General features: G+C 46.5%; 2 pseudogenes; both read left to right on the top strand.

Annotated features, from left to right (window-relative positions):
• Positions 1-3,052: 3,052 nt before the first annotated feature.
• Positions 3,053-17,268, top strand: LOC139000831 (ATP-dependent RNA helicase DDX39A pseudogene; annotated as a pseudogene).
• A 4,696-nt stretch (positions 17,269-21,964) lies between these two features.
• On the top strand, positions 21,965-22,984 carry LOC139000829 (THO complex subunit 4 pseudogene; annotated as a pseudogene).

The following is a 22,984-nucleotide window of genomic DNA, read 5'->3' as shown; positions in this document are numbered from 1 at the left end:
GGCTCGGGCTGCCCGGGCTGCCGCCACCTTTCCCGGCCTCCGGCCTCTTCCAGGCTGCGCCGCTCGAGCTCTGGCTCCGGCCCAGCGCCCGCCGCCGACCGGGCCAGAGGCCGAGCCCCCAGGGCCGCGGCCGCAGCCGAGCCGCCCGGGCCCACGGCGCGGCCAGGCTCTGGGGCGAGGGCTGCGGTCACCTCGCTCCGCACTCCTGCACACCTGCCCCCGGGCGCCCGCCCCTACTGCGCAGCAAGCAGCCTTAGTGCGCTGGCCTCAGCCTCTGCGCGCCGGCTTCAGCCTCCACATCCAGGCGCATCTTTCCTCTCCTGTGGCCCGAGGCACAGTGATTCCCAGCTCACCTTCCCTGCCTTTACATTCATATACTTTCACCAGACATTCATTCAGAGTTCAACAACTTCCCAACTCCTGAGGGAGCTTTAAAGCCTCCCCCAACCTCCTTGAAATGATCAATCACAATACCCAAAGGAGCAGTCTGAGTCCGTCCCATAACATCCGTCCAGTAAGTTCACAGAAAACAGAGAAACAGGCACAGACAAACAGGGCCCAAAACAGCCTTCCACTTCCATGGAAGAGACAGACGGTGGCTTACGCCAAACCGGCGGGAGCTGCCCACCTCGTCTCAGATTGGGGTTTCTACAGACCTCCCGACTTTTCGGAAGCAAAATTACACCCCTACAGATACAGATGGAGCATCGAGGCGTCCCCCGACTCCTCCCGCCCTTTGACCCCCATGTGCGTCCACGGTCAATGTGGGCGAATACAGATTTCAGAAGTGAGCTCACACAGAACAGATAAAGCACACAGAACAGACAAACATAATACACAGACACTTACCGCGGCCATGCAGATTCTACGAATTGGGGGAGTCCCTACATGGTCTTGGGAATCCCGGGCGAGCCCCCAAATGTTGTGCCCAGATTTCAAGATTCCCAAGAAACCACATCAGGGAGCCAATTCGATGTAAAAGCATAAGAATCTGTATTCAAGCTAGCTTGGGCTCCCCATCCACCAGGCTCACCGACATCAAGGCAAAACCAAATGGCTGAGTGAGCCAACCCCGCCTGAAGACCGGTTATATAGGGGGGGTTGGAGTAAGGGGAGGAGAAAGAACTGTGCTCTGCCGCCTGGGTGTGGCTAGCAGAGTAGGACGTAGCCCCTACCCTGGGGCAACCTAGCCCTCCCCCTTTCAGTCTGGCCCCCGGATTTTGCTATCTAGGCCTTGGAAAGGCCTCCTCCCTGCCTTGAAAGGAGTAGATTTTTAATTCCTTGAGATTCTGCTTCCCGGCAGTAGCCGAAAGTCTGGTTCAAATAAACTCATCACAGAAATTATTTACAGGTTTGAGTGTTTCTCAGGTTAATGGTATGAAACTCCAAGAAAACACACACACACCACACACACCACACACACACACACATACACACACACACACACACACACACACACATACATACAAGTTTTTCAAGTGTACAACTCAACAAAACATCACCTGAATACAGCGCCGAAAGTATAAAGCCTCTTTCTGTCACCATTTTCCTCCCCCACACAACCCCCCCGGTTTTTTTCTCTTTGGGTTTCTTTTGTGTTCCCCCCTTCCACTACCACCCACCACCCCAAATCTATTATTTTCAACATAGGGACGGGGCATTTCTAAGGCATACAAACAAAGCGACAAAGCCAGGAAGCCATAGAGGCAATAAACGCTAACATGGACCACATCTGCCACTGCCTATGTATATATATATATTCACAAGAAAGCCCAAAGACAACAAGCAGGTGGGTGTGGGGAACATTGGTGCAATGTAATGTGGTTGTGGATTTTAGCGTGACTCACCTTATGAATGACAAAAAAGTGTTGGGGCAGAGCGGGAGCACACTGTAGTATGTGTTTGAAGTGAGGTAAATCTGGATGAGGCCTTGTCCATGAAATGTACAAAATCAGTCAATTTGGCCCTGGACCGGTGGCTCATTGGTGAGAGCTTCTTCCCTTATGCCACTGTTTGTGGGTTCAATCCCCAATCAGGGCACAGACAGGAAGCAACAGAGCCCTGGCTGGTGTGGCTCAGTTGGTTGAGCATCATCTCGTGCATTGAAAGGTCACCGATTCCTTTGCAGGTTGGGGCACATGCCCAGATTTCAGATTCATTTCCCAGCTGGAGTATGTATTGGAGGCAACCGATAGGTATTTCTCTCTCTCTCTCTCTCTCTCTCTCTCTTTCTCTCTCTCTCTCTCCTTCCCTTTCCCCCTCCTTTCCTAAAATCAATAACACACACACACACACACACACACACACACACACACATATTTGTTCCTGTTAATCCTCACCCGAGGATATTTTTCCATTGATTTTTAGGGAGAGTGGAGGAGACAGGGCAAGACAGAGGGAAACATCGATGTGAGAGAAAAACGTCAATTGGTTGCCTGCGACCAGGGCAAGGGCCCAAAGAACCTGCCACCAAGGTCCATGACCTTGGCTGGAATCGGACCTGGGACCCTTTGGTCCACAGGCTGGCCACTGCTCAATGCACTGAACCAAACAGGCTAAGGGAAGTATATATATATACATATGCTGTACCCAGGCACGCATTGGTGTGGCTCAGTCTGGTTAAATGGAAAAGAAAGAAAAGAGGAAGCACACATTTCTAATACGCTTAATTTCACAATGCCTGTGGGTATGCAACATTTTGTGTTGTTCCATTGTCTGTGCAGATATAGAGATTGTCTGGTTTGCCGACTCTAGAACACGCAACATCTCATTGTCCATGTGAGAAACAATCCGCATCCAGATCTAAACCGCACTATTCTAAAGATTGGCCCTGAGCTTTGTTGATGGTGATTGCAAACGCCAATCGAATCGGGAATTGCAATCTCTTAAATTGAAATGGCATATCTGTTGGAATCATAGGAATGCGAGGAATGAGGACATCTTCACCTTTAAAAGGTCCTGTCAAGATTGTTGCTTCTATGACACTGCTCACTAATTTTTTTACTGCAAGCCGCGTGCCTGTCAAAGCTTGGGCTGGTTGACATTTCGCAACATGGTAATTGGCACACCGATTTTCAATTGCAGTGCGTGCGGTTGCATCCCTGGCAGATCGAGTGAATTCAAAAATTCTGTTGGATAATTAACCGCTTCATCTGCTTCCACAACAGTGTCGATGGACTTGTATGTGACTGCCTCGCTTTGAATGTTAGACTGAATGATATTGTTAAGTCCGTAGATGTCTTTGTTCTTGGCTGCAAGAATAGCTCGTTCACTCAGCCAATTGTGATTCTTACAATCGGTTTGAATATTGGGAAATACTTTTTCAACCAATTCCTCTTTTGACGTCACTAAATTGCAGAAATGACGAGGCAATGCAATTTGTCCTGAGGTAAGATCAACCGGCACCTTTCCGTTCCCAATTCCCAGCAATTGATGTGAGAATATCTCAGCTGATGGATCGTTTTGCAGCTGGACATGCATATCTGTGGTTAATTTTATCTGAAATTTATAATTGTAAACAGAAAAATTGAAATGGAATCGTAAAATATTTAGTATAGCGTGTGTTGCTTTTACGTCCAACAGATGGCTCTGTTTTTCAAAATAAGCATGTTTTTACCTGTCACAGGTGTGACATCTATATAATAGTAGGTATATAGGTATATAGAAACACGCGCGTATTGGAATGCAACGTTGTGCCAAAATTTCAAAGCAATCGGTGAAGAACTTTCCGAGATTTAAGATTTTGAACAAACAAACATTTGCATTTTTACTTATATATATTTAAAAGCTACCGACAAATGAATAAACAACTTCTCTTTCTCCCTCCCTCTTCCTCCCCCTCCTCTCCTCCCTTCCACTCTCTCTTTTTTTCCCCACTCTCTCAAAAACAAACAAACAAACAAAAAAACTAGCCCTAGCTGGTTTGGCTCAGTGGATAGAGCCAAAAGGTCCCAGTTTTGATTCTTGTCAAGGGCACATGCCCAGGATTCGGGCTCGATCCCCAGTACGGGGTGTGTAGGAGGCAGCCGATGCATGATCCTCTCTTATCGTGGATGTTTCAATCTCTCCCTCTCCCTTCCTATCTGAAATCAATAAAAAATATATATTTTAAAGAACACATCAAGCCCTAGCCAGTTTGGCTCAGCGGATAGAGCATCAGCCTGTGGACTGAAGGGTCTCGGGTTCCATTCTGGCCAAGGGCACATGCTCGGGTTGCAGGCTCAATCCCCACAAGGGGGCGTGCAAGAGGCAGCCGATCCATGTTCCTCTCTCATCATGGATGTTTCAGTCTCTCTACCTCTCCCCTCCTCTCTAAAATCAACAAAGAAATACATTTAAAAAAAAATACCTCAGGAATCAGTGTAGAGCAGTGTTTGACAACACTTGGGAATCACTGCTAAAGAGCGATACACTGTAGAACAGTATTTGACACCACTTGGGATTCACTTCTAAAAGGCTGGAAACTTGCCGAAACCGGTTTGGCTCAGTGGATAGAGCGTCGGCCTGCAGACTCAAGGGTCCCAGGTTCGATTCCAGTCAAGGGCATGTACCTGGGTTTCGGGCACATCCCCAGTGGGAGATGTGCAGGAGGCAGTTGATTGATGTTTCTCTCTCATAGATGTTTCTAACTCTCTATCTCTCTCCCTGCCTCTCTGTAAAAATTCAATAAAAAATATTTTTAAAAAAATAAAAACAAAAGGCTGGAAACTATATGAAAGTGTTCGAAAGCACTTTGAAATCACTGATCAACATCACAAACTGTGCTGAACAGCGTGTGGCAAAACTTGGGAATCACTGCTAAAGTGCAGTCAGTACACTGACAAATGGTAGGAAACGGTGCAAAAGTGTTTGAAAACACTTGGAAGTCACTGGTAGCATTCTAAGATGCCAGAGAGGAAAATGTCACCAAGGCCAAAATCTTACCTCCACCTTCTTAGGGTTTGTGGAGGAGGCGGCCCTGAAAAATTCACCTGACACACGGGGGGAGGGGGGGGCAGGGAGACATGAGGGCAACGTTTTCTTTCCCTCAAGTGTCTGATGTGACAAGGTGAGCGCTCCTAAGGAGACCGTGGAAGAGCCGCATCCACCCTTTTTCATACTGGGTTGAAAATAGAGGGGCGATTGTGGGCAAGCTACTTAGTAGGTGGGGAGGCAAAAGGATAGATGAGGGAGGCCCGTTCCTACAGATTCCTCTGCCTCTCAGTTGGCTTCCTGCCTAAAGTGCAAAAAACGAGTCCCCGTGTGTGCTCGTCGTCGTCTCTCCCCCCACTCCCACCCCCTCAATCTATATGTCCAGTTGGAGTCTTTTTTGCTATCTGGCCAAATTGGAATATTGTCTCTGGCTAGCCTGAGCGGCTGCAGTGGCGGCATAGTCACTTCAGGAAGAAAAGGAGAATATCAGGTTGGTTCCAGGCACGGTATTTTGCCAGAGGCGGGGGCGGGGGGGTCGAGGGACAGGAGTCAGTCGCTGAGCGGCCCCCAACGTATTTCTAAGACAGTGAGCGACTCTGGTAAGGGCATGTGGTAGGAGGAGAGCAGCTGGAGTTCTGTTTGTTGGCTGGGGGCTTGCAGGGGATGGGGAGGGCCTGGGGTCCGTTTGCTCCTTTGTTGATGTCATTTTCTTTCTTACTTTATTTCTTTCTTTCTCTTTTTTTAAAACAAAGGTGAAGAACTCTTCGGTGGAGGTATTTCTGCAAGAAAGTGTGGCAGGACAGGACATGGGGGTATGTGGGCCAGGCCAGTCCATTGACCAGAAAACGCAAAGGATCTGTAGTGGCTCTGACTAGTGCCCTTCCTTTAAGAAACAGGAAGACAGGGGAGTTTCTCTCGGGGTCCCTCCCTCTCCCCTCACCCCCCACCCCCAACACACACACACACACACACACACACACACACACACACACTCACACTCACACTCACACACAGTGACACCCAAGTAGCAAGAGGTTTCCAGAATGAACTGAATTCCAGGGCCTAGCCAGGCAGCCACCCCGCAGCAGGGAAAGACCATATAAAAACGGCCGCCAGGTGGCACGCGAACCCAGCGAGAATGTCAGTGGGGCGGCTCCGGGGCCATGGGCCCTGGCCCGGCCTGGTGGGAGCCCCGCCGCCCGCTGTGTGTGTGTTTGGGGGGAGGAGGGGGGCAGGGGGCAAGGGTGGCCGATCTCCTCCCCACGCCCACCTCTCCAGTGGGACCGTGTCGGCCAGGACCCCTGGCGGGCGGCGGGGCCATGGTGTGGCGGGGCGGAGCTCCACCACCTGGGGTTTGCCCAGGAAGGCCCCGTGCATGCGCACGAGCGCACACACACAGGGCCTGGCAGCTGAAGGGGGACTGAAAAGTTTTTTGGGGGGTGGGGCCTGACAGAGGACAGAGAGGAGGTACCCAGAACACTTTTTGCGGGCCCAGGACCTTTAAAACCTCAAGGGGGGGCGGGGAGGCGGGGAGCGGGTGTGTGTGTCACAAACGACTCTGAAGACCTAAAGGCGGCGAGTATTCACGGGGCAACAACGGAGGAATCATTTCCTCTGTTTCCTTTCAGTTATTTTTTTTTTTGGAATTGAATTTATTGGGGGACACATCGGTGAATAAAATGAAATGAAATGCAATAGGATAAAATGAAAGGCCTGGCCTTGCAAACTCAGACACCTCAAGTGACCACCCAGGATGTTCTGAATTTAAAAAAAAAAAAAAAAACAACTTTTTAAAGTAGAAAGCAGTGTATAGTGAGTGGGCAGTCACGCCCTAGGCCAGGTATCTCCCCTGAGAGAGATCACCTTTGAACTTACTGGCATCTGAGCCTACTATCTTTCTATGCCTCTAGGTCCTAGAGTCTAGGATCACATGTCTTTGGAGTAGTGAATGTCTCGGTAACTAGTCACTTTCCTTTTCCCAGTGCCCTCAGGGCACAGCCCAGGGTCCTGGGGTAGAGACCACAAATTCCCTCATTGCTACTGTTGTATATTTTTTAAAAAGGTAGGGAAGAATGAATAAACAAATGGAAAAACAATTCTCTCTCTCTCTCTCTCTCCCCCCCCTCCCTTTCACTCTCTCTTTAAACAACAACAACAACAAAAAAAAAAAACGGCCCTAGCCGGTTTGGCTCAGTGGATAGAGCATCAGCCTGTGGACCGCGAAGCGTCCCGGGTTCGATTCCAGTCAAGGGCACATGCCTGGGTTGTGGGCTCGATCCCCAGTGTGGGGTGTGCAGGAGGAAGCTGACTGGTGATTCTCTCTCTCTCTCTCTCTCTCTCTCTCTCTCTTTCTCTCATCTTGGATGTTCTAGCGCTCTCTTCCTCTCCCTTCCTCTCTGAAATCAATAAAGATATATTTTTTTTAAAAAACACACAACCACAAATGTATTATTCCACCTTTATGTAGTAAAAAGTGTGCTTGGACGATGTTTTGTATTTCCTGTTATTAAAACAGTGAACTTAAAAGTTGGGGGGGGAGATGGGGAGGAGAATAAAAGGGAAGGGTTGACCTTAGCTGTTTCAAAATGGTGGTTGCCAAGTCACTGGAGCTAAAATGGCGGTTGCCTAAACTCCCTTTTAAAAATATATATATATATATTTTTATTGATTTCAGAGAGGAAGGGAGAGGGGGAGAGAGAGCTAGAAACATCCACGATGAGAGAATATCATGGCTTGGCTGTCTCTTGCACGCCCCCTTCTGGAGATGGAGCCCACAATCCGGACCCTTCGGTCCACCGCATGGAAACAGATTCTCAACATATTGAGATAACGCTCCATAGAATGGAAGGTGTGTGTGTGTGTGTGTGTTTTAACCTTGTTGTATACATGACAAGCAAAAGAGGAGATGTAGGTGGGTTACATGAACTCCGTTGGTGATAGATGAGGGAGGGGAAAGAAAGCAAAGCGGGGTGGGGAGGGGAGGGAAACCTCTGGGATTGGATAAAAATTAAAGTAAAATGATAGACCCATACTTCTTCATACTTCTCTTACTTAGGTTGGCGTAGGAAAGTTAATGGCCAGCAATTTACTCAATAACAATGAGGGGATTTAAAAAGGAAAATTACACCCTAGCTGGTTTGGCTCAGCAGAGATAGAGGGTCGGCCTGCGTGCTAAAGGGTCCCAGGTTCGATTCGGGCCAAGGGCACATGCCCGGGTTGCGGGCTGGATCCCCAGAGCCCCCCATCCCCCAGTAGGGGGTATGCAGGAGGCAGTTTATCCATGATTCTCTGTCATCATTGATCTCTCTCTCTCTCTCTCTCTCTCTCTCTCTCTCTCTCTTCCTCTTTGAAATCAATAAAAGCACAAAAAAAAAAGCTCTGACCAGCTTTGCTCAGTGGATAGAGCGTCAGCCTGCGGACTCAAGGGTCCCGGGTTTGATTCCAGTCAAGGGCATGTACCTTGGTTGCAGACACATCCCCAGTGAGGGGTATGCAGGAGGCAGCTGATGGATGTTTCTCTCTCATCGATGTTTCTAACTCTCTATCCCTCTCCTTTCCTGTCTGTAAAAAATCAATAAAATATACATTTTAAAAAATAATAATAATAAATTTTTTAAAAAAAGAAAAACTGACCTTTGTCAGGGAAGGTAGCGGCCTAGGACGTGACTACTCACCATCACTGTTTGTTAAACTTTTAATTTCCATGGATGGATGGATGGATGGATGGATGTGTCCTCCCTCCCTCCCTCCCTCCTCCCCTCCCTCCCTCCCTCCCCCCCCCCCCTCCGCACACCCGCCCGCTCACCCGCTTTCCACGGGAAATCGTCAGTCTCATATCACACATTCACTAGTGAATTCACTCGCTGCCTCCTTGCTCCCTGTGAGAAAGAGGAAGGAAAATGGACAAACCTGAAAGAGCCCCACAGGCGGCAACTGTGAACCAAGTGCATGCAAATGTGTGCGTGTGTGGCATTTGTCAACAACGTAAGAAATCCTCCAACCTGTGCAGAATTTCTGTGAGTGTCTTTGAGCCAAACTGTCCACAAATGTCGCACGCACCCCTGGAAGTGCTATCTCAGCGAACGGTTGGAGAGGATGTTCCCAAGAATGGCAATGTCGCCCCCCCCCCTTATTTTATACACTCCAATCCAAAGAGGAGTGGGTTACATGAAATCCACTGGTGACATTTGAGGAACGTGGGAGAAAGCAAAGTGGGCAAACCTCTGGGATTGGATGCAAAGTAAAATGATGGACACAGACTTCTTTTACCGAGGTGGGTGGGTGTAGGATAGCTCATATAGTCAATCATGAACTCAGTCATCGTGATGAGGTTTGTGATATTCACAGAGCCGTGCCTGTGATTCCAGGGTTCCAGAAAAGATGGAAAATCCCCTTGACATTTCAAAGATGTGTGATTGTGGATTCAAGAAAGAAAGCGACAGACAGGATCAGTCCAGGTAAAGATGGACCTCTGTCAGGGAAGATGCCAGCCTAGGACAGGATCACCCACTCCAAACTGACGTTAGCCTTGTAAGGCCACCATGCATGGCCTCCCCTCAGCTTTTCAAGTTTAGTACAGTATGTGGTCCTTTTCACCACCACCAGCACCAGCACCAGCACCACCACCACCACCACCACCACCACCACCGCCCCCCCACACACACATACACACACACACACACACAGGAGTCCTCTCATGGGGCGAACCAATCCTGACTCTAAAGTCGTGATCCTGACCCCGGGAGTTGTATTAAAAATCAAGCTAAAGGAGTGTGAATGTAAACTGTAGGCTTATCAAAGGTTCAAAGGAGGTCTGTGTTTACCACCATTGAAAGAAAACAAACCAAGAAAGAGATCAAGGGTGGGTCAAAACACCCTCTCTGGGACTGGGAGGGAGAGAGTTCCTGTATCTGTCCAAGAGGGTCATCTGCAGTGTGAAAAGCCAGGGTTCAGCAACAGGGGATATTTTCTTCCTCTCAGGGATCATGAAAAGCATCCATGACAGTAAGGGGGTGGGTTTGGGGTGGCTGCTGCCATTGAAAAGGCAAGGCAAGCAGGGTGAGCTCAATTCTGGTCAAGGGCTCATGCCTGCCCAGGTCACGTGCTCGAGCCCCACTAGGGGGCGTGCAGGAGCTGGCCAATCCATAATTCTCTCTTATGGATGATTTTTCTATCTCTCTGCCTCCCTCTCCCCTCCTCTCTGAAATCAACAAAAAATACATCTTTAAAAAAAAAGAAGTATGTGTCTATCATTTTACTTTTTTAAAAAAATATTTTTATTGATTTCAGAGAGGAAGGGAGAGAGAAAGAGAGATAGAAACACCAATGATGAGAGAGAATCGTGGATTGGCCGTCTCCTGCATGTCCCCCACTGGGGATCGAGCCCTTCATCCATGCACATGCCCTTGACCGGAATCAAACCAGGGAAGCTTCAGTCCCCAGGATGACGCTCGATCCACTGAGCCTACAAGCCAGGGCTATCATTTCACTTTTTATCCAATCCCAGAGGTTTCCTTCTCCCTCCTCCCCCCCCCGCCACTCCCCACCCCACTCCACCCCACCTTTGCCTCCCTCCCTCCCTCCTTCCCTCCCTGATCTATCACCAGTGGATTTTCTGTAACCGGCTTTAATCTCCTCCTTGGATTGTCACGTATAAAACAAAGTCACACCCCTGCCGGTTTTGGTCAGTGGGTAGAGCATCAGCCTGGGGAACGAAGGGGTCCTGGGTTCGATTACAGTCCAGGGAGCAGGCCCGGGTTGGGGGCTCAATCCCCAGTAGGAGGTGTGCAGGGGGCAGCCGACCTGATGATTCTCTCTCTCTCATCATGGGTGATTCTCTCTCTCTCTCTCTCTCTCTCTCTCTCTCTCTCTCTACCTCCATCCCTCTCCCTTCCTCTCTGAAATCTATGAAGATATGTTGGGAGCCATTATAAATCACATATACATCTCCAGCTTACAACAAGAGGTTTCTGGCTCCTCCAAGCCAACTCCCGGTTTGGCCTGGAGTTAAAAGTTAACCTTGCGATTTAGCCTGGAGTTAAATAACATACCCTCACCCTAAGCACAAAGCAAGCTACATCTCCGCTGATAAGCTGCGTCATTCCAAAGCCTGTTTCATCCTTAACGACTTCCTTTGCCCGCCCCCTCCTCTAGAAACAGTATAAATACCACTCGCTGTAAAGAATAAAACTGAGGCTTGATCAGAACTTTGTCTTGCCTCCATTTCTTCGCGTCTCCTATCCTCTCATTCCTTTGCAGGATTTGGTGCGGTGCACCCACGAAGCGTGCCCTGCAGGTCGGGGCATAACTGGCGCCCAAACGTGATCTCCGCTCTCCAATCCTCCTCAGGAACGTTCACTCTTGTCCGGCCGGACCCCCCTTTGGCGCCACTGGGATCGCCCTGTGAGTCAGCCTGCTTTTTTCCTGGTCGCCGCTCTGCTTACCCGCTTTGCGAGTCAGACCTGTTGCTTTGGTAAGTGAACGCATTCATTTTGGATAGGCATTCTCTTCCCTCATTATCTCCCCCCTTGTCTCCTGCCTCTAGTCCACTTTGAGCACTCTCTTGTCGTTTCGGGGAAGAGTGAAAGGTACCCGATTTCAGCAGAGAGAATTCCGAATCACTCAGGCTTGTCCCTTGGTTTCGTTCCACGTGGTTGACTCCTTCCAAAAACCCTGCGTTCACCTTGTCTTAGTGGTCTTTCTGAGATCCAGACCTATGACACGTGAACAGGGGCCTCTCTTTTGAGGTGACGGTTGGCATCTTCCTCGCTGGTTCGTCTCCTTGTCGACTCCTGGGCTGACCTGGTACGGGGTTTATACATCCCGGAGGCTTACGTGGAAGAGGCTAAGACATGCGCAGGCTTTGAGTTCTCATGAGCTGTTTCTTAAAGGACTCAGGGAGTTCCTCAAGGTGTGAGGATTTAGGGTTAAAAAGATTCAAAAGGCTTCTTGAAGGACTCAGGGAGTCCCTCAGAGCACGAAGATTTAGGGTTAAAAGAAAGATTAAAAAGGCTTCTTTACTTTAGAACATCTTATGAGAACCAAACTTTGGCTAAGATAACCTTGGGTGCTAGCCATGACTTTAGAAAGCGAAATAGGAAAAAATTTAAAAAGTCTTCTTCTATTAAGCATGACTTTGGGGAAAAATACGCCATCTGAGACATTTGCTAAAACTTCCCCCAAAGCAGGATATGTAGGGGAAAGGAAAAAGGAACACATGGCGATCCTATATGGACGCCTCCTCCCCAGTATTCAAATTTAAAATCTCCTTCTCGTAATTAAAAAAGTTTTACAAAATTTAGAAAATGCGTCTGGGATTTCTGTTCACGTGTAAAGAGAAAAACTGGCTTGGAACTAAAAGCGTGCATCATCCGATTTTGGACATTTAAGTAGAGTTTTGAGCTAAAAATCTCTTTACAAATGTACAGAATAAAACCCAAGACTGATTATTTCCTAAGAAAAATGGCATATTTGAGCAAGGGAAGAAATGCAGGCTGGTTCTAGCAATAAGATTGGTATATTTCCATAATGAGTGATTTTTGAAATGTTAATAAAGCCTGTTCCAAAGTTAATCTTAAAAGCCTCAAAGAAATTTAGTGAAATTGTCTGTTATAGAAAAGTTACCAAAATAACTGCCTTAAAATAATAATCTAGATTTGAATCTCAAGAATTATTGATCTATATTAATTATAAAAATCTAAGTAGCCCGGTAAAAAATCGGCCCTTTGTTAATTGAAAAGGCTGGCCAAAACATTTCTAATGAGAAAAGGGGCTAGTTGCTTCCCACATGTAGCAAATTCTTAAAGAATGTGGTCAATTTACATCTGATTAATGCAGGCTAGGCCAAACCTGTTCTTCCAGGGAAAACAGCCCCCCCCCCCCTGCCTCCCCCAGGCCAATATTGAAACTTCCCACCGACTAGCAAGGGGCAGGAAGCAATGTATCTACAACCTTGTTTGTTGGCCTTCCCCAGAGGAAAAATTATGGTCGTTTTAAAATCAAAGGCTGGGGCCAGGCCTGCCTTGCCAGCCTCAAGTGTGGTTTTCCAAATCTGCTATGAAATTTAAGACCTTGGAGTTTATACCTAGGTATCTTGAAGTGACATAATACTGAATTAAATAAGATCTAAGTGTACTTCGTACAAAATCTGAAGAACAGAATTAAATCTGTTGGTTGATTATGTCCTGCATTTTTTGAAGTTTATTCCTAAAAATGTTACTGATTGAGAAATGCTAAATATTTGACTTGCCAGCTAAAAAGTTCTAGTTAAATCAAATTGGGAAAAATTATAATTGTGGTAACTAAATGCCTAACATAGAGAAATTTATTTTTAAGAAAATCTTGTGCTTTCTCTGAAATAATTAGAATTCAAAATATGTTACTCATTGATCTGATTAAAAAAGAGGATAAATTCTGTGATCCCAACAGAAATTTTATATACAAATATCAGTTTTAATTTAATTGATATCTCTTAATAATTATAAAAGGTATATAATCTTTAAATCATATATACACATATATATTTGATGGTCTTCCAAGTTGGATTTCAAAACTATAACCAAGGAATGACTTTGGGACATTTCACGGGCCCTGAAATGTTTTCAAAAGTTTATTCTCTCTTCTTAAAGGTTTTTTAATAAAGCCAATTTAATATACTTGAAATCACATGGAAAGCTTTATCAAATATAAATTAATAAATATATTTTAAGTTTTTGCCTCTGAGAAAGGGCAAAACAAGTAATTTTGTTTAATATTTCTTAAAATACAGCAGTGGAATTTTAAGATGTAATTTGAAATAACAAAAGCTCCTCGCCGCTGCATTTTAAATTAGGCTGGAGGTGGGGCAGCATTTGTCCCTTGTGAATCAAAAGTTTACTAAATACTAAATTTACTTGCTTCGCTTTGCCTTTTTAAAATAATCACTTGAAATATATAGCTTTGCGACAGTATTTGTTAAAATCTCAAAAGGCAACCATGTTTCTTACATTTGTTGCTTGTGTGAGAAAGAAAGCTGTCTGGAAGGAAATAAAAAGGTTTCCTTCAGATGCCTAACTAAAATTAAAAATCAATATATTGGGCCTCAAAAGCTAAATTAAATAATTTGTGTTTTGTCTCCTTAAACAAAGTTTATGTAAATTTACCCAAAAACTAATACCAGAAATTTAATTAAGGTCATTTACTGTCCATAACTTAGGACAAGTAAAGTTAAAAGAATAAATGCTATTTCAAACTGACTTAAAATTGGCAAATTGGGTTAAATGGATATTCAGGGGAACTTAGTTGTCACCTATTAAAAGATAAACTTTTACAATTTTTATATAAGACCTCCATCATTATACCAAAAAATACTACGCAGGAACCAATTCCTGGAGCTTTAACTGTTTTTACTGATGGGTCATCAAATGAGAAAGCTGCCTAGCATACTATAAATTCTGACAGAGTCAGGGAAGCCCTAGTTCAGAACCAAATTGAAGAATTCATTAGAAACATGTATCCTCCCCTCCACTATCACCCTTTAGCCTTACCTAAATCACCAGGAGTAGATCTAGACACCCAAACCTCTGATATCTTAGAAGCCACACTCCGTGCTTTAAATGCCTCCAATCCATCCCTTGCAGAAAACTGTTGGCTATGCATGACCCTAGGTACACCTATGCCCCTTGACATTCCAGATGACATCAGTAACATCACTTCTAATAACAATTGTACCCTCAGTTTACCCTTTAGAACTCAACCTGTTGCATTCAACTTTTCCTCATGTCTACGAAAACCCCCTTAGCTTTGTTAACTGCTCTCCCGTTCACAATCACAGTTCCTCCCTTTGCCCCGCTCCTGGATGAGTGTTTGTATATGGAGGTAATATGGCCTATACAGCTCTACCTTTAAACTGGACAGGATTATGTGTTCAGGCTAGTATTCTCCCTGACATTGATATTATTCTAGGGGGAGAACCTGTCCCCCTACCCAGCCTTGATTACATTGCTGGACGCAGTAAGCGGGCTGTCCAATTTATTCCTTTACTTACAGGACTGGGAGTCTCTGGAGCTGTGGCCACTGGCACAGCTGGATTAGGAACCGCATTACATACCTATAATAAATTATCTAATCAGTTAATTGATGTTCAGGCTCTTTCAGGTACTATCAATGATCTCCAAGACAAAATTGACTCCCTAGCAGAAGTAGTTTTACAAAATAGAAGAGGATTAGATTTACTTATAGCAGAGCAGGGAGGAATATGTTTAGCCCTACAGTAACGCTGCTGTTTTTATGCCAACAAATCTGGAATCGTCCGAGACAAGATAAGAAAACTCCAGGAAGACCTGGTGAAAAGGCGAAGAAAGCTGTTCAAAAACCCCCTTTGGAGCGGACTCAATGGCCTACTCCCCTACCTGCTTCCTGCACTTGGCCCCCTTGTCAGCTTACTGTTAATTTTAACCTTTGGTCCATGGGCTTTTAAGAAACTGACAAGTTTTGTCAAACAGCAAATTGATAGCATCCTGGCCAAACCCATTCAGGTTCACTACCACCGTTTAACTACTATAGACCGAGAACGTGATTATGATTGCCAGAGCTCCCTCCCCACGGGGACAGCATAAAGCCAGAGGAATGCTTACCTACACTCTATATAGAGGTATGGTATGGGTACCGTCTGGGTGCAGGGCAAAGCACTGCAAGGGAAGGTCAAAACAGAAAATCAAAATTTTCTCGACCGCCTCTGGATTTCTCTGTGAGCACACCTGGTTTGCATAGAGGTTGGTATCCATACATATATAATTGTTGGCTCTGCCTCTCCTCCCCAAAAGATACCAAGAGCCACCAGAGGTGAGATCTGCCGATCTCATGGGAGGAACCAGGTCACTACTCCCCCAGTCGGTTAATGCCCACCCTTAACTAAATGGTAAGGGAGGAATTGTTGGGAGCCATTATAAATCACATATACATCTCCAGCTTACAACAATAGGTTTCTGGCTCCTCCAAGCCAACTCCTGGTTTGGCCTGGAGTTAAAAGTTAACCTTGCGATTTAGCCTGGAGTTAAAAGATAACATACCCTCACCCTAAGCACAAAGCAAGCTACATCTCCGCTGATAAGCTGCGACATTCCAAAGCCTGTTACATCCTTAACGACTTCCTTTGCCCAACCCCCTCCTCTAGAAACAACATAAATACCACCCGCTGTAAAAATAAAACTGAGGCTTGATCAGAACTTTGTCTTGCCTCCATTTCTTCGCGTCTCCTATCCTCTCATTCCTTTGCAGGATTTGGTGCGGTGTACCCACGAAGCGTGCCCTGCAGGTCGGGGCACCAAGCCATCCTGGGCATGGATATCCTGTGCCAGGCCAAGTCTGGAATGGGTAAGACTGCAGTCTTCGTGCTGGCCACCCTTTAGCAGATCGAGCCCATCAATGGACAGGTGGCCGTGCTGGTCATGTGCCACACTCGGGAGCTGGCCTTTCAGATCAGGAAGGAGTATGAGCGCTTCTCCAAGTACATGCCCAGTGTCAAGGTGTCCGTGTTCTTCCGGGGGTCTCTCCATCAAGAAGGACGAAGAGGTGTTGAAGAACTGTCCCCACATTGTGGTGGGGACTCCAGGTCGCATCTTGGCACTCGTGCGGAACAGGAGCCTCAACTTGAGAAATGTGAAGCACTTCCTGCTGGACGAGTGTGACAAGATGCTGGAGCAGCTAGACATGCGGCGGGATGTACAGGAGATCTTTCGCCTGACACCACGCGAGAAGCAGTGCATGATGTTCAGTGCCACGCTGAGCAAGGAGATCCGGCCTGTCTGCAGGAAGTTCATGCAAGATCCCATGGAGGTGTCGGTGGACGACGACACCAAGCTCACGCTGCATGGGCTGCAGCAATACTATGTCAAGCTCAAAGAGAGAGAAAAGAACCATCAACTCCTTGACCTCCTGGACGTGCTAGAGTTTAACCAGGTGGTGATCTTCGTGAGGTCGGTGCAGTGCTGCATGGCCCTGGCCCAGCTACTCGTGCAACAGAACTTCCCAGCCATCGCCATCCACAGGGCCATGGCCCAGGAGGAGCACCTAGCATGCTACCAGCAGTTCAAGGACTTTCAGCGGCGGATCCTGGTGGCCACCGATCTGTTTGGCCGAGGGATGGACATTGAGCGAGTCAACATCATCTTCAATTATGACATGCCTGGGGACTCGGACACCTACCTCCACCGGGTGGCCCGTGCCGGGCGCTTTGGCACCAAAGGCCTGGCTATCACTTTTGTGTCTCATGAGAATGATGCCAAAATCCTCAATGAGGTTCAGGGTCGGTTTGAAGTCAATGTGGCGGAGCTTCCTGAAGAAATGGACATCTCCACATACATGGAGCCTAGCCGCTAACCACACACCTGATATCTCGGGACCATCCTGCTTCCCACGTGCTGCTTCAACTCCTCTTTCTAGGCAACAGTGCGGCTTTCTTGCTCTGTTCAAACACTGTACATTTGTGTAACAATAGATTTGCATTATGGAAAAAATAAAAATATGGGCTTGTAATTTGCTTCCTCACCCCATTTTTTCAAGTCAGATATATATATTGCTAGATTGATAGAAATATTCCAACTATTATACCGAGAATTCTTGTCTACCCCTCACCAGTTCTCCCTAATGTTCCATTAGCATGGAACTTTTGTTAAAACTAAAATGTCTGCGTATTATTATTAACTAAGCTGCAAATTTTATGCAGATTTCACCAATTTTTTTGTTATAATGCACTTTGTTGTTCCTGGATCCAATTTGGGATACCACACTGCATTTAACATCTAGTAATTTTGTCAGAAAATATAGTTAGACGAAAATCCCAACCAAAATTAGATTCTGTTCTGATTCATTCTAAGAATAAGTGTTCTGCAGTTATTATCAAGAATTATGTCAATGTATGATAAAATACAATTTTAATCCTATTATTTTCTTCCAAGTTTCAAACTGGAGAACCAACCAGAATCCCAAGTGGTGTCAAATACTGTTCTACAGTGTATTGCACTTTAGCAGTGATTCCCAAGTGCTGTCAAACACTGCTCTACACTGATTCCTGATGTATTTTTTTAAAATAAATGTATTTCTTTATTGATTTTAGAGAGGAAGGGAAAGGTAGAGAGACTGAAACATCCATGATGAGAGAGGATCGTGGATAAACTGCCTCTTGCACTCCCCCTACTGGGGATTGAGCTTGCCCTTGGCCAGAATGGAACCCGAGACCCTTCAGTCCGCAGGCTGATGCTCTATCCGCTGAGCCAAACCGACTAGGGCTTGATGTGTTTTTTAAAATATAATTTTTATTGATTTCAGAGAGGAAGGTAGAGGGAGAGATTGAAACATCCACGAAAAGAGAGGATCATGGATCGGCTGCCTCTTGCACACCCCGTACTGGGGATCTAGTCCGAATCCCGGGCATGTGCCCTTGACTAAAATAAAAACTGGGACCTTTTGGCTGTATCCACTGAGCCAAACAAGCTAGGGTTAGTTTTTTGTTTGTTTGTTTGTTTTTTGAGAGTGGGGGAAAAAAAGAGAGAGTAGAAGTGTGGAGAGGAGGGAGGGAGAGGGAGGGAGAGAGAGAGAGGGAGAGAGAGAGAGAGAGAGAGAGAGAGAGAGAGAGGTTGTTTATTCATTCGTCGGTAGCTTTTAAATATATATATAAATGCAAATGTTCATTTGGTCAAAATTTTAAATCTCCGAAAGCTCTTCACCGATTGCTTTGAATTTTTTAAAAAATATATTTTATTGATTTTTCAAAGAGAGGAAGGGAGAGAGGTAGAGAGTTAGAAACATCAATGAGAGAGATACATTGATCAGCTGCTTCCTGCACATCTCCTACTGGGGATGTGCCTGCAACCCAAGTACATGGCCTTGCTTAGAAATTTTGACACAATGTTGCATTCGAACACGCGCGTGCTTTTATATATCTATATACCTAATATTATATAGATGTCACACCTGTGACAGGTAAAAACATGCCTTTTTTGAAAAGCAGCGCCATCTCTTGGACGTAAAAGCAACACACGCTAAACTAAATATTTTACGATTCTATTTCAATGTTTTTGTTTACAATTATAAATTTCAGATAAAATTAACCACAGATATGCATGTCCAGCTGCAAAACGGTCCATCAGCTGAGATATTCTCACATCAATTGCTGGGAATTGGGAACGGAAAGGTGCTGGTTGATCTTACCTCAGGACGAATTTCATTGCCTCATCACTTCTGCAATTTAGTGACGTCAAAAGAAGAATTGGTTGAAAAGGTATTTCCCAATATTCAAACCAATTATAAGAATCATGATTGGCTGAGTGAATGAGCTATTCTTGCCGCCAAGAACAAAGACTTCTATGGACTTAACAATATCATTCAGTCTAACATTCAAAGCGAGGCAGTCACATACAAGTCCGTTAACACTGTTGTGGAAGCAGATGAAGCGGTTAATTATCCAACAGAATTTTTGAATTCACTCGATCTGCCAGGATGCCACCGCATGCACTGCAATTGAAAATCGGCGTGCCAATTACCATGTTGCGAAATGTTAAGCAGCCAAAGCTTTGACAGGCACGCGGCTTGCAGTAAAAAAAATTAATGAGCAATGTCATAGAAGCAACAATCTTGATAGGACCTTTCAAAGGTGAAGATGTCCTTATTCCTCACATTCCTATGATTCCAACGGATATGCCATTTCAATTTCAGAAATTGCAATTCCCAATTCGATTGGCGTTTACAATCACCATCAACAAAGCTCAGGGCCAATCTTTAGAATTGTGCGGTTTAGATCTAGACGTGGATTCCTTCTCACATGGACAATTAGATGTTGTGTGTTCTAGAGTTGGCAAACCAGACAATCTCTATATCTGCACAGACAATGGAACAACACAAAATGTTGCATACCCACAGGCATTGTGAAATTAAGGGCATTAGAAAACCTGTGCTTTCTCTTTTCTTTCTTTTCCATTTAACCAGACTGAGCCACAGCAATGCGTGGCTGGGTACAGCATATATATATATATATATATATATATATATATATATATATATAATTCTCTTAGCCTGTTTGGTTCAGTGCATTGAGCAGTGGCCAGCCTGTGGACCAAAGGGTCCCAGGTCCGATTCCAGCCAAGGTCATGGACCTTGGTGGCAGGTTCTTTGGGCCCTTGCCCTGGTCGCAGGCAAACAATTGACGTGTTTCTCTCACATCGATGTTTCCCTCTGTCTTGCCCTGTCTCCTCCACTCTCCCCAAAAATCAATGGAAAAATATCCTCGGGTGAGGATTGACAGCAACAAATGTTGTGTGTGTGTGTGTGTGTGTGTGTGTGTGTGTGTGTGTGTGTATTATTGATTTTAGGAAAGGAGGGAAAAAGGGAAGGGGAGAGAGAGAGAGAGAGAGAGAGAGAGAGAGAGAAAGAGAAATACCTATCAGTTGCCTCCAATACCTACTCCAGTTGGGAAATGAACCTGAAATCTGGGCATGTGCCCCAACCTGGAAATTAATTGGTGACCTTTCAATGCACAAGATGATGCTCAACCAACTGAGCCACACCAGCCAGGGCTCTGTTGCTTCCTGTATGTGCCCTGATTGGGGATCCAAACCACAAACAGTGGCATAAGGGAAGGTGCTCTTGCCAACTGAGCCACCGGTCCAGGTCCAAATTGATTGATTTTGTACATTTCATGGACAAGGCCTCATCCAGATTTACCTCACTTCAAACACACATACTACAGTGTGCTCCCGCTCCGCCCCAACACTTTCTTGTCATTCATAAGGAGAGTCACGCTAAAATCGACAACCACATGACATTGTACGAATGTTCCCCACACCCACCTGCTTGCTCTCTTTGGGCTTTCTTGTGAATATATATATATATATATATATATATATATATATATATATATATATACATAGGCAGTGGCAGATGTGGTCAAGGTTAGCGTTTATTGCCTCTATGGCTTCCTGACTTTGTTGCTTTGTTTGTATGCCTTGGAAATGCCCCCTCCCTATGTTGAAATTAATAGGTTTGGGGTGGTGGGGGGTAGTGGAAGGGGGGAACACAAAAGAAAGCCAAAGAGAAAGAAACCGGGGGGGGGGGGTTGGGGGGGGAGGAAAATTGTTACAGAAAGAGGCTTTATACTCTCGGCACTGTATTCAGGTGATGTTTTGTTGAGTTGTACACTTGAAAAACTTGCATGTATGTTTGCGTGTGTGTGTGTGTGTGTATGTGTGTTTGTGTGTGTGTGGTGTGTGTGTGTGTGTGTGTGTCTGTGTGTGGTGTGTGGTGAGTGTGTGTGTGTGTGTGGTGTGTGCGGTGTGTGTGTGTTTTCTTGGAGTTCCATACCATTAACCTGAGAAACACTCAAACCTGTAAATAATTTCTGTGATGAGTTTATTTGAACCAGACTGTCGGCAATTGCCAGGAAGCAGAATCTCAAGGAATTAAAAATCTATTCCTTTCACGGCAGGGAGGAGACCTTTCCAAGGCCTAGATAACAAAGTTCGGAGGCCAGACAAGGGGTGAAGAATAAACTTAAGTTATCACATAGGAGTTTAAAATCACCCTGTCTCTGAATAGATACACAGCACAGCAAAGCCCAAAGTCCACAAGCATGTCTTTGACCTATTTTTATAAATCACCATCCAAGGATGAGACTTGTAAGTGGTTTCAAACACTGTTCTACACTCTTTCCTGCTGTTGACCAGTGGGTTTCCATGAAATCCAGTGATGATAGATGAGGGAGGTGGGAGAAAGCAAAGGAGCGGAGGCTCTGGGTTGGTAAACTGTAAAATGATAGTGAGCGGTCAAAAATTAACATGACAACAGTGACAATGAGGGAATCTGTGGTCTCTTCCCTGGGACTCTGGGTTGTGCCCCAAGGGCACTGGAAAAAAGGTAAGTGACTAGTTACCTCTTGTCATTCACCAGTACAAAGATGTGTGACCCGCCCTAACCGGTTTTGCTCATCTGGTGCCCGCACAGGAACAGCTCTGGTGCTGTGCGGGAAGTGAAGGACCTGTGTGCCTCCGGAGGGGCTCGATCCGAGGCCGATTCGGGCCCCGCCATGGCCGACAAAATCCACATGTCACTGGATGACATTAGGCTGGACTGGAGCCAGCGGGGCGGTCATGGCCAGGGCCGCGGCTGCGGCGGGGATGGGGGCAAGGACCTAGGCCGGACCGAGGCCGGGCTGCCTCCCAGAGAGGCCGGGGTTGTGGAGCGCAGGCCGCCGCACCAGAGAGCAGGGGCGGCGGGCCGTTCTGGAACTGGGCGGCCCTCGGCCAAGTCAGGAACCGGCCGGCGCCCTACAGCAGGTGGAGACAGCTTCCCGACGAGTGGCAACACCGCAGCTTCCGCTGGGCCTTCGGCAGGGGCGCCGGCCTGATGACCGGGGGAAGCTGCTGTTGTCCAACCTGGACTTCGGAGTGTCTGACGCGGACATCCAGAAGCTGTTTGCGGAGTTCGGGCCTCTGAAGAAGGCCGGTGTCCATTACGACCACTCTGGCCGCAGCCTGGGAACAGCCCACGTGCACTTTGAAAGGAAGGCAGACGCCCTGGAAGCCAGGAAACAGTACAACGGGGTCCCTTTGGATTGCCGTCCCCTCAACATCAGATCCTCATCTCACAGATAGACTCGCATACCAGGGCAGTACCGAGTGTCAACAGAGGCTGGGTGACTACAAACCAAGGATCTGGAGGCTTCGGTGGCAGCACTCGGAGGGGCGCCTGCGGAAGCAACGGGAGCACAGGCAGGCACACTGGCCGCAATTCAAAGTGACAGATCTCAGCGGAGGAGTTGGACGCCCAGTTGGACGCTTACAAATCGATGAGGGACACCAAAAATTTGGACGCCCAGCTGGACGCTTACAGAGATATGAGGGGTCCCGAGCAGTTGGACGCCCAGAAGGACGCTGAAAACGCCGTGAGGGGCACTGAGCAGTTGGACGCCCAGCTGGATAATTACAAAGCGGTGAGGGGCACCAAGCAGTTGGATGCCCAGCTGGACAATTACAAAGCGATGAGGGGCACCAAGCAGTTGGATGCCCAGCTGGACAATTACAAAGTGATGAGGGGCACCAAGTAG

This window comes from Myotis yumanensis, unplaced genomic scaffold, assembly GCF_028538775.1.
Source record: "Myotis yumanensis isolate MYYU_CA2020_CCGP unplaced genomic scaffold, mMyoYum1.0.hap1 SCAF_34, whole genome shotgun sequence".
Classification (NCBI taxonomy): Eukaryota; Metazoa; Chordata; class Mammalia; order Chiroptera; family Vespertilionidae; genus Myotis; species Myotis yumanensis.
Note: the sequence above shows the minus strand (reverse complement) of the source record. Positions and strands in the feature narration are given on the sequence as shown.